Source organism: Macaca thibetana, chromosome 11 (assembly GCF_024542745.1).
Source record: "Macaca thibetana thibetana isolate TM-01 chromosome 11, ASM2454274v1, whole genome shotgun sequence".
Taxonomy (NCBI): domain Eukaryota; kingdom Metazoa; phylum Chordata; class Mammalia; order Primates; family Cercopithecidae; genus Macaca; species Macaca thibetana.
Window position 1 is genome coordinate 122,563,429 of NC_065588.1, and position 12,671 is coordinate 122,576,099.

Genomic DNA, 12,671 nt, shown 5'->3' on the forward strand with positions numbered 1-12,671 from the left:
GGGGGGCTGGGGGATTTAAATCCATTGAGGATAATAATATAATAATATACATATGACTGTATATTATTGTTAAGGTTTGTGTTTGCTGTGTCTCAAACAAAAGTCATTACTGGTAGCTAAATTTGTCCTAAAATATTTCTTTAGCAATTAAAGGATTAAAAGGATATATGGCTCTGAATATTTTCAGGCAGGATGCACATCTTGTAATTTAACACTGAATCCCTCTTCCTATTGCCCAAAACTCTACTGTGGTTATGTCCCTCTTTGGCCTCTGAAGCCAACTGAATTTTCAACCCCTGGCCTAAGAACCTCCCCTTACCCTGTTTCCATCTTGATTGTTGCCCTTACCAACCCCGTAGTTTATCTGGAAAACTGTAGTTTCAGTCTGAGGATCCTGGGGTCAGCTGGGTTTCTTCACAGAAGCAGTTAAAATGATTTCTGTCCCCATGTTTTTATTGTAAGCAGCCAGGCATTGTAACGCCACCAACGATTCAGACTGTGAACTTGTTCCCTAAGAATGGCATATTGACTATGAAATCATAACTGAAAAAAACAGTGCAATCTCAGCTTTGCATTACTGAATTTGCAAAGTTACTAAGCCAATGGGATATTTTATTTATTTATTTATTTTTTCTGTGGCACGACATCCTGGAGACGGCAAGTTAACTACATGATGACAATTGTTAGAATGTATTTAGTAATTTCTCTTTAGCACATTGCATCTGACTTATCATTTTGTTCTCTGTCTCATCTGCTCCCTCCCACTTTCTCCAGCTACAAATACAGTCTAACTGCCTAGTAAACATCGAGAAACCCCAGCAAGACTAAAGCAGGAGCTAGTTAAGGATGTTTGGCTCCTTGTAGCAACATTGTTCATAATAGCCAAAAAGTATTTTCTGCATTCTGGATGTGCTGAAGGAAGGAAGGAAGGGAGGGAGGGAGGGAGTGAGGGAGGGAAAGAAAGAAAAAAAGAAAGAAAGACAAAGAAAGAAAGAAAGAAAGAGAGAGAGAAAGCAAGCAAGCAAGCAAGCAAAGAGGAAACTCTCCAAACACTCATCGAATGATTAATGGACACCTATATGTGGTTTATTCATACAATAGAATATACTTCTATGTTAAAAAGGAATGAAGTTCTGATACATTCTAAAACATGGGTGAATTTAACATTTTTTTAATTTTTAATTTTTTTAAAATTCTTTTGGTACAGATGGGGTCTTGCTTTGTTGTTCAGTCTGGTTCAATCACCTGGATTCTAGCCATCCTCCTGCCTAGGTCTCCCAAAGTGCTGGGATTACAGGTGTGAGCCACCATGCCCAGCCCCTGGGTGAACATTGAGGACATTATGTATATTATTCCATTTATATTAAATATCCCAAACAGGTAAAACTATAGAGACAGGAGGCCAGACGTGGTGGCTCACACGTGTAATCCCAGCACTTTGTGAGGCCGAGGCAGGCGGATCACAAGGTCAGGAGATCGAGACCATCCTGACCAATATGGTGAAACTTTGTCTCTACTAAAAATACAAAAATCAGTTGGGCATGGTGGTGCACTCCTGTAATCCCAGCCACTTGGGAGGCTGAGGCAGGAGAATCGCTTAAACCTGGGTGGTGGAGGTTGCAGTGAGCTGAGATCACGCCACTGTACTCCAGCCTGGTGACAGAGCAAGACTCTGTCTCAACAAACAAACAAACAAAAAAACAAAAACTATAGAGGCAGGAAGTAGATTATTGGTTGCCAAGGGCTGTGGGGATCAGTCGAGGACAAACAAGGAGTGACTGAAAAATGCGATGAGGCTTCTTTTTGGGGTAAGGAAAATGTTCTGAAACTGATGGTGGTGATGGATGCACATCTCTGAACAAACAGCTGTTGCACTGTATGGTTTGAATGGGTGAATTTAATGGTATGTTGATTGTATCTCAATAAAGCTGTTTAAACATGTCCAGTTCATCCTACAAGGGTAGAGCAAGTGGGTCTTCATTGCTATGTGCTGGGTATTTGATTCACCCTGCTCTGTGCCCTGGGAGGGGGAGCCCCTCCGGTTTGCATCACAGAGGCTTCCGTGCCTTTTGCCTTCTAGCGAAATGCAGGAAGAGGAGTCATCTGTAGTAGGTCAAGTGTGGAAGGAGAGGAGCCCTGACTCCTTCCCCGTGGAGTTGCAGTTTCACCGCTGATACTCCCTTCCCTGAGGCCGCCTTACTGTCAAACAGCTCAGTTCCCAGGGCTGTGGTTCTCACTGGCTTCCAGCATGGACTGTCTCCTTCCACTCCTTCAGGCCTCCTTAGTTACTCCTGAAAGTGAGCCATCTGTTTCTTTCTAGGACCTGGCTGACAGGTACCTTTCTTTTCAACCATCTCTAGAACCCTTCAATGTGCTTTATGACTTTCCCTTTAATCTGTGCTTGGAGGCAGTACCTGATGAATGTTCCAGCCCCTTCTCCAGTAGCATTTCCATTGGGCATCTCTGGTGTACAAGGAAGTGAATTCATCTTTGAGACTTATTGCACCAGTGGTCACGAGCACCCATGGCCCCAGAGCAGGCATTCACCCCACACTCAGGGATAAGGAAACCTCTGGTGGAGGCAACACAACCAGCCCTACCTTCCCCCGGCTCCTTTGTGCCCTGTACCACAAAGACTCACACATCTTTGATGCAAGCACCCGTGTCCTCTGATGTGTGAAAAACCAACCACATAGAGTATCTATGTAAAGGAATAAATTGAAAGGGGCTGGCTTCCATCAACATTGCCTCTAGGCATACGCCTGTGCAGTTCCAGTATCCTCGTTGGGGAGCCCCTTCCAGAGGATCTGCTGACAGAGCACCCTGCTTTGCCAGCGACTGCTGTGATCTGCCGAGGCCAGTGCGGGCACCTGCCAAGGCAGATGGTTGCGAAGAGGTGGTGAAGCATCCCTCTGCCCTCTCAGGATCACACTTCCACTTGTGCAGTGAAGGAAACAGGTACCTTCCAAAGTGAAGCCAGTTCCATCCCAGAAGCAGGAGCCACCAGGTGTCAGCAGCCTCCCTGTCCATGTGGTCTGAGTTTCTTTAGCACCAAGTCAGCCAGTATGCTGCAATAAAGTCCTTTCTAATTTTCACAAATATTAATTGCACTCTTAATTTTGTGACTTTCTTTGGTAGACTTCATTGAAAATATCCTAGGTCATAGAGCAAGGTTCTATAGCCTTTCCCCAATCCACTTGTGTCCCACCCTGTTTTCCTCACTCCATTTTCTTACAGAAACTCTCATGTCTGTTTTCCACGGTTACTGATAGGCAGGCAGCTCAGCAGAATGGTCACGGGGGTAGTCCCTAAATATGTCCAGATGTGGATCCCCAGAGCTCATGGGGAGACTGCATGTGGATCCCCAGAGCTCATGAGACCCCAGAGCTCATGGGGAGTCTTGTTTCCTTGGAGTTGAATGGAGCCTTGTGACTTGTCCTGGGCTACGAGTGGTCACAGAAAGTGATGACCACCACTTCTGAGAGGAAGCATTTACTTGACCATTAGAGACCCTCTGGAGTGCTTTGACTAATGAGCAGCAGTTTGTTGTTGTTGTTGTTGTTGTTTCTGAGATAGAGTTTAGCTCTGTTGCCCAGGCTGGTGTGCAGTGGCACGATCTCAGCTCACTGCAACCTCCACCTCCCAGGTTCAAGTGATTCTTCTGCCTCAGCCTCCCAAGTAACTGGGACTACAGGTGTGCGCCACCATGCCTGGCTAATTCTTGTATTTTTAGTAGAAACGAGGTTTCGCTATATTGGCCAGGCTGGTCTCGAACTCCTGACCTCATGATGTACCCACCTCAGCCTCCCAAAGTGCTGGGATTGCAGGCGTGAGCCAATGCACCCAGCAGTGAGCAGCAGTTTTTAAGACAGTGGGTGATCCTCTTCTGGGCATGTGGCATGAGGAAAACATAAGTCTCTATTGCTATAAATTACTGATATCAGGGTAGAATATTTGTGACTGCTGTATAATCTAACCTGACCTGACCTATCAGTGGTCCAGAGGATGGAGTCAGACCAGTGGCACTTAAATCCCTCCTCTATGTTTATCTGTGGACTTTGAGCAAGTCATTTAACCTTTTGTACCTTTTTTTTTTTTTTTTTTTTTTTTTTTTTGCAATTTCCTTACCATTATTTATTTATTTATTTATTTTGCATTTTTTTATTATACTTTATGTTCTAGGGTACATGTGCACAATATACTGGTTTGTTACATATGTATACATGTGCCATGTTGGTGTGCTGCACCCATTAACTCGTCATTTACATTAGGTATATCTCCTAATACTATCCCTCCCACCTCCCCGCTCCCTACAACAGGCCCCGGTGTGTGATGTTCCCCGCCCTGTGTCCAAGTGTTCGCATTGTTCAATTCTCACCTATGAGTGAGAACATGCGGTGTTTGGTTTTCTGTTCTTGCGATAGTTTGCTGAGAATGATGGTTTCCAGCTGCATCCATGTCCCTACAAAGGACACAAACTCATCTTTTTTTTGTGGCTACATAGTATTCCATGATGTATATGTGCCACATTTTCTTAATCCAGTCTGTCATTGATGGACATTTGGGTTGATTCCAAGTCTTTGCTATTGTGAATAGTGCCATAGTAAACATACGTGTGCATGTGTCTTTATAGCAGCATGATTTATAATCCTTTGGCTATTTACCCAGTAATGGGATGGCTGGGTTCTGTTTTGAAATAACAGGAGCTAGATTATAAATTATTGTGAAGATTAAACAATTCCACACACATAAAGGTTTTAGGACAATGCTTGGCACACAGGAAGCTATGATGATAACTCTATTAGGGCTTCCTATTAGACAATTCCTGGGACAGAAGTCTCAGTCTTTACTCAAAGGTAGCTTGTCAAAATAGTCTCCTAAAATTTACTAGCCTCTACCTAGGAGTGCTGGCAATATAATGATTTGAAGTAACAACCAGTGAGTTTTCTCCTGTATTTATTATTATTCTTTCACCTTCCTTCCACTTGGGCAACTACACTCTCTGGCATTAAGTTGCCTCACATAAGTGTTGTTACAGCCCAAAGTAGAGAAAAGACTTTTGAAACTCAAAAGTCTGTCATCTAAAGATACTTACCCGAGAAGACGCTCTGGAATGCATGGTTAGGGTACACCGGACGGCATCAGTTGTTTGACTGAACATCTGATTCACTGGTGTCCATACAAAACCATGGTTCAGCATTTTGAGAAAACGTGGTGAATCAGAGCAAAGTTTCTGGCTAAAGAAACAAATTCTCCATTTGGAAGGACTTGGGAAAAGCTTGAGGGTGAATGAGGAGAGTGTAGATGTTACCCAACCAAGAAATGAGTCCCAAACCCTGCCTTCTCCATCCTCTTGGCACAATGCAGGTAGGTTTGTGGAGCCTGACAGCACATGGAACCTCTGTCTCATGTTCTAGATAGAGGCCAGGGATGAATCCCCATGTAGCACATCTTGAAAAATGTGCCTGAGCGAGCATCATGGTGTCTTCCACACTGAACATGGTATAGCGGCAGCAGAGGTGCCCAGATATAGAAGTGGTCCTACCATCTCATGGAACTTCCCGAGTGGAAATAATTCTCATGCGTCAAGAAAGTAGAGACTTAGAAAGGAGAACCACTGGACTTTCAGATAAGCACAAGGAAAAACAATCACACCAATTAGATAATCAGACAAGGGTAGTTGACTTGAGAATTCTACCATGAGATGACCAGACACACACACACACACACACACACACACACACACACACACACACACACTTCTGCACTATATTAATATCCTGTATCTGAGATACAACTCAATCCAAAATTAAGTGTGGGAATATGTTGCATTTACTGATATTTTCTCAAGCATTCTGGGCAATAAAAACTCAAAAGACAACCTGAGTCGTATAGTCATACATAAACATAGAAGTTTCCATTCTTCCAGAGCTGAGTTCAAGGACAGAAAGTCATACCTACTATAAAAAAAAAAAGAAAAGAAAATGCTAGGATCAGCTATTCAAAGAATAACATTTTCTTCATCACACTACACATACATCAAATTAACACATGGCTTATGGAACAAGGAAGGTTAAGAAAATAACCTTCAACATGACAGCTAAATGAAATACTACTTAAGACTGGTAATGGCAAAAGACAGTTATATAAATTTTGTTCAGTCAATGTATCCAGAAATAGCTCAGAGCTTGAAACTAATACTAGATAAATGTCATTGGCTGGGGAGTTAGTTTGTAACAGGGAAGGCCTGGAACTCAACATTTTACATCCCCTGTTTTGCCTCATTCTCCCGGACCTACAGACAGCAAATTCTATTTATGCAAATGTTTAATGGGCCTCTGATGGAAGGGTCAACCTGGAAGAATGTGCTGAAGTCTCGGGTATATTTGCTGGATGGAGTACAAGTTTTAATAACCTTAATGTTATACTGTAACTAAAAATGTGGCTGACAGAAGGAAGGAGGAGGCCAGATGGGAAAAAAGGAAGAGTGCTAAGATATGGAAAACTCAAGCATCTTCACTCCCTAGAGTGGCACATCAGTGTGTTGCTGAAAGGCAAAGGAACAAGTAATGGAGACGTTAGCACCTTCTGTGGACTTAGGAAGGTGGTAACAAGAACTAAAAGCGATCCTCTCACTCCCTGAAGGAGAGGCGCCATGTGAATTCAAACAAACAAACTAACAAAATCCTCATCTGTCCTAGCGGGAATCCCACAGGTATTGCCTAACATTGATAAATGCTGTCATTATGATATTCTGGAAGATAATACCAGAAAATTAAAGACTAAAATTATTAAAAGAGCCTTTTTTGGTAGAGAAGAGTAGGAGGAAGACTGATATTTTTCACCAGGAATTTGTCTGTAATATGTGATTTGTGTCATGTATGTGTCATGATAACACATCAAGGATGCATTTTATATAGGCATAAAAGCGCTTTCTTGCAAGGATACTACCCAAATTGAACATGATGTATGTTTTCGGACGATTACAATCTGCTTTATTCAGAAATACTATATATTACAAAATTCCAAAGGAATATTCCAAAATATGCCAAACCTCTCTCAACCTCTTTTCCCCCACCCCCCCTTCCAATGAATTAGTTTGGATTTTGAAATATATTGGCATGTGGCCAGAAGCCTGGTGATTTTACCTGGGAAATAAATTCTCTGTCACTTCACTGTTCTTTCTGATACCGCACTACACTTGAGGGGATGACAAACTGCCTATCCTAAATAGACAAGACAAAGGTCTCTGGGCCCCAGGGTGATGAGTCTGCCTTTCCCCAGGGTTGCTGTGGCTCTCGGAAGGCAGCAGAGACTGATGGGTGGACAGTCATATGCTACGAGGTTGGTCACTGGCCCCACTGGTCCCAGGACTCACTCACATAATCAGGTGAGGATGAGAAGGGCTTATTCCCACGGACTCTGGGACTAAGGAGAAAGATGGCTTTGCCGATTGTGAGTGCGTATGACGTCTCCGGAGATTATAGGTCTTACAAATAGCAGTCTTTGCTCCAAGTCCCTGTGAAATGTGGGAGTGTGGGTGGGTCACCATAGTTTGACGCTTGAGGAGTGGGATAATGAGAGAACGTGCAGGATTTCCATAAGACCAAGACCATTTCCTTAGCAAGAATTATGCACTGCTAGGAGGTCTTCTGATTTTACTCTGATGTTCTTTACAGAGGGCGGGCATGGTTGAAGTTGTTTAGGCTGGTTGATTCCATGTTACATAAACTCAGGTTTTACTTTTTGTATGACTCTGAACTAGTTGAATTGGTCATTGTTCTGTCTCACTCTGATTGGGGAAGAGAGTTTTGTATTCTTTTTTTTTTTTTTTTTATGCAGAGTCTCGCTGTGTCACTCAGGCTGGATTGTGGTGGCATGATCTTGGCTCACTGCAATCTCTGCCTCCCAGGTTCAAGTGATTCTTCTGCCTTGACCTCCTGAGTAGCTGGGGACTACAGGCATGTACCACGCCCAGCATATTTTTGTATTTTTAGTAGAGATGGGGTTTCACCATGTAGGCCATGGAACTCCTGGCCTTAAATTATCTGCCTGCCTTGGCCTCCCCAAGTGCTAGGATTACAGGCATGAGCCACCGCCCCCGGCCCAAAAACTTTGTATTCTTCTTTCTGATCTCCTTAGACTCATCTAGTAGCCCTGAGTGGGTAATAAGCTATAAAGTTTTCTCAGCCATTTACACTTTTCTTTTTCATTTTGAAAGAGGTAAAGTATACAGCATGAGCAAGTGAAGAGATGTTATCTGTAGCTATAATAAGTATTTCCTGAGGAGATGAGTGATGAGTTTTGCTTCGAGCAGAACCTGGAGGAAACTGTGGTGGTAAGCACCTCACCTCTGTATACTTTTGTGTTTTGTGAGTCAAATTGCCCAATTTGCATAATAAAAACAAACAAACAAAAATATCTTAGGGTGTTGTGCAAAAATACAAATGCTAGAGCCCAAGTCTTAGACTAGTTCTTTACATTGAAGGTGGATCCTGTACTGATACTGCTTTTTGAACATTTGGAACCCACTGATCAATAAGCAGAATATCATGTGGGTGGGCCTGGATAGAACTGAAACCCACAGTTCCCGTGAATGGAAGCATGACCAGGAACAAAGCAGAATTTAACCATGCAAAGTTAAACAGGTAAGGATGACTTTATTCATGGCTGTTACAACAGGACAGAGAGGTCAGAACTCAGTCTGAGCCCGACTCCGGGAAGCTAAGGGCAGGAGGGTTTTTAAAAGCAGGGATTGGAGGAATCTTAGGCTGTCTCTGCTAAATGCCTTACCCACAGGAAAAGCAAATTTTCTCATGTCTTCATGACAGGCAGGAACACTACAGCTTAGAGCAAGGCCCTCATCCAGGTTAGTCCCCTGCCCTCCCACAGAGACGGGGAGATGGGCTCTTTCTTCCTTGCTGACTACGTTTCAAAGGAATGGCTCCCAGGTCCCAGGTCCCAATTTGTAAAACTGAAAATAAATGTTAAAAAAAAGATACACGTTTCAAAGGAGCAGAAAAGTAACGTAAAATGCTGAGTGAATGCTCTGAGGGAGGGCTGGGACCTCTGTGATTGAGTTCTGTTAGGTCAGGTGACAGGGAGGCCAGAGGACTGTGGGCTGGGGAACCTAACTGCGGTTTAGCCAAGCAGAGGGGATGCTGAGGCTGTCTTGGTCACTGCGTCACTAGGTTCATTAATGTCCTGTCCATCAGTTAGCGATGTCAACACCATCATGGAGAGTTGTGAGGATCACAGGAAAGTGATTCATTCAAAGGCATTTACTGAGCACCTATTGTGTACCAAGCATTGTGTAAGGAGCCAGAAACACAAGAGATGAGGAACATGGACACATCCATGCTCCCAGGGTGCTGCTTTAGTACTAGGAGGCAGCTGTCCGTGACAATGGGCTTCACCTGCACCCAAGGCGAAGCCGTCATGAGCGGGTTTGATCCAGAGAGAGTGGGCACTGGGGGAACCTGGACCAGGGGCAGGGGAGGCATCCCCGAGACAGCAGCCCCCGTGCCTGGTGCGATGGATTTGGAGGCTGAGTCAGAATCAACCAGGTGGGGAAGGAGGCCCAATGAATGAAGAGTTGGCTTTGCAGAAGCTTTGGGCAGGAGAGGGACAATATCACCCTGGCTTATTCTTTTCTTCCATAATCAGGTTTCATCTCATTGTATTGATAGAAAAACAAAATCTATAAAATTTCAAACTCAATAAATTTTCAATATCGATGTTTAAAGAAGTGTTTTAGCACCAGTATGACAAAGGTTCCAATGTCAAAAATCCACTTAAATATGATTGGAAGATACAAGAAGAGCCATAGGGCCAAACATAAAAGAGGGCTCAAAAGAACAAAAGGACGGGGCATGTCAAAGACACAGGGGACAACCCGAAAAAGCTCTTGAGGACTAAAGTGGAAACAATTGGAGGAACCAAACATAAAGTAAAAGGATCCATTAGTACCCACTGATACAAATAAATGACTGAAAAGATAAATGGGAAGAACAGACACATCTCCTTTAAGCAAGAATTACAAAAACTTTATGTAGCTACTCTCTCTCCTTTCTCTGGGAGGTGGAGTTTAATTCTCACCATCCCTCCCCTGAACGAGGGTTGGATTTAGTGATTTGCTTTCAAAAGATAGAGCTGGAAAAGCGTAAAGAGAATAAAATTAGAATGAAGAAATATGGTGAACACGACCCTGAGCAGGTGATCAAGATTAACATCAACAATGACAAGTCGTGTTGACAATGCGTGGCCTTCATAGGATGTGGTGAGAAAGGCACTTTATGATCTTCCTCCAAAAGCAGATAACCTCAGTCTAATCATGAGAAAAAAAATCAGACAAACCCAAACTGAGAATATTCTATAAAATATTAGTAATACTGGCCAAAACTCCTCAAACCTCTGTTAAGGAAATGGCCAACGAAGCAAGTCTGAGAAGCTGCCATGAGCAGGCAGAGACAAAGGAGGCATGATGAGTAAATTCAATGTGATATTCGGGTTTGGATCCTGAAATAAGATCAGCAGTAAAAAAGCTGGTGAAATACATACAAAAATCACCTGGATGTGGTGGCACACACCTGTAGTCCTAACTACTTGGGAGGCTGAGGTGGGACAATCGCTTGAACCCGGAGGTGGAGGTTGCAGTGAGCCAAGACCACGCCATTGCACTCCAGCCTGGGTGACAGGGTGAGACTCCGTCTCAAAAAAAAAATTGCTGGTGAAATACAAATGAAGTGTGGGGTTTATTGAACAGTAACATGCCCAAGTTTACCTTCTTAGTTTGATAAATGTACTATGGGACCTGATAGAATGAAAACCTGATTCTAATTAGAAATACAAAATTCTCCCCTAACTAGGAAGGGTCCAGTAAACTTGACAGATTTTGCTTTTTCTGGGTAGGATGTGTTCTTAGGAGCCAGCGCAGAATTGCTCAGAGCATTGATGGAGAAATGGATGTTCCACTCCTTGGCCTTCTTAGCCTTTCCAAATTAGTCTTTGAATTAACTTTGAGCAAACATTGAAAGCAAATCAGTGGAGGGGTGCATGTGTCTCCTTCCAGGACAATCCTTGTGCCTGAAGTCCTCCCTGACTGGGCAGGAGGTGTTATTATCCCTATTTAATGTCTGAGGAATCTGGGGCTCGCAGTGGGAACGTGTTTTACTCTAAGTTTTGTATCTGTTGGACCAAGGCCAGCATTCTAAGATCACAGTGCTGCTTTTTCTGCAGTGTCCACTGTTTGAGCTCATATACTTGGTGCTTGGTTGGACCTTTGGTTCAATGAATTAATGTCTAAATGGGAGCATCAGATGGTGCAACACAGGCCTCCTCCTCAATCAAGGGCCCCGGAAACACCCTACCCTGCAGTCTCCCTTCCAACGCTTTCTTGGAATATCTTCACATTTGGTCACTCAGGTGACTTTGCTGAAAAGAACAAATATCTCTTGGGAATACAGACACGTATCAGTCATTTATACCTCGACTTAGGTAGTTTGATCAGCTTTGTACACCTCAATGAGAGACTGACAGAGAACGTGGCTTTCTCTGAGTGGAAAAGGTAGAGGCAGGTCATGGTGAGATAATTCCAGGGTCTGGAGTTGAGGGCTGGGTGGGCATTGATGAAGAGATCTTTCGACAGTGTAAGTTAAGAAGACAGGGTAAGCTGGAAGGAAGAAGTTTAGGAGACTGGATGGAAGTGAAGAAATAGATGGTGAATGACATCTTTTTTAAGCCACTCTACACAAAGGCTGCTGGGTTAATCTTACACAGATAAAGTAACAAAGGAAAGTGATCATCTGACCACAGGAGTGAGAAGCAGGGCCCAGCCCAGATGGAGTTAGGTAAACAGAGCAGAGAGGCTGGGCTGAGACCACACGTGAAACATCACACCTGGTTGGTCTGGTAACAGGCATGTCCCTATTCTCAGGGTGATACTGTTATGATGAGGAAGGAGGAGTATTCAGAAGTAACAGTGATCAGGGGTCATGGCGGCACATAGTCTGTGAGCTGTTTTTTAGGGACAGTTTGCAGGGGAGTTTCAGAGTAGTCTTCTGAGATGATGAAAATGAAAGGATCCACTACAGCCTCACATTGCCTTATGGCTTCTTGGGGCTGTCACCTGCTCATCAGGGCCCTAGTCCAGTGAGGGTGAGCCAGGTGTCTGTGACTTCACACTCCTTGCCCCATCCTACCTGTGCCTCTGTGTGAGTAGAGGCCTTTGGTTCGAAGTAATGACATTTAGTGAGGTCATTTGAATCATGGAAGGCAAACCTTTCTTGATGGGTACTAAATAATATAATGGAAAAGTTTTTAATTATACCATTAATTGCCTAGTTGTTTAATTGTTTGGCTTCCCAATGGAGTCAGTGTGGAATTTTATTGCCTGTACTTCGCATTAGATAATAAAGGGAGAGGAGCCTTTAATAACCATGTTAGATTAAGTTAAAACAGATTGATTTTCCCATATATATTAGTTTCTGTTAATGAAAGACAGAAGGTCTACACTCAAGAGTTGATTACCTTTCCACAGCTGAGCTCCAGGAGCTGAGAATCTGCTTAAATTGACTTAGCAGGGCTCAGGAAATGGCCTTCTGAAGTCCAAATCTAACATACCACCTAGTTTTGTATGAGCTATGGATTAAGAATTACTTTTATATTATTAA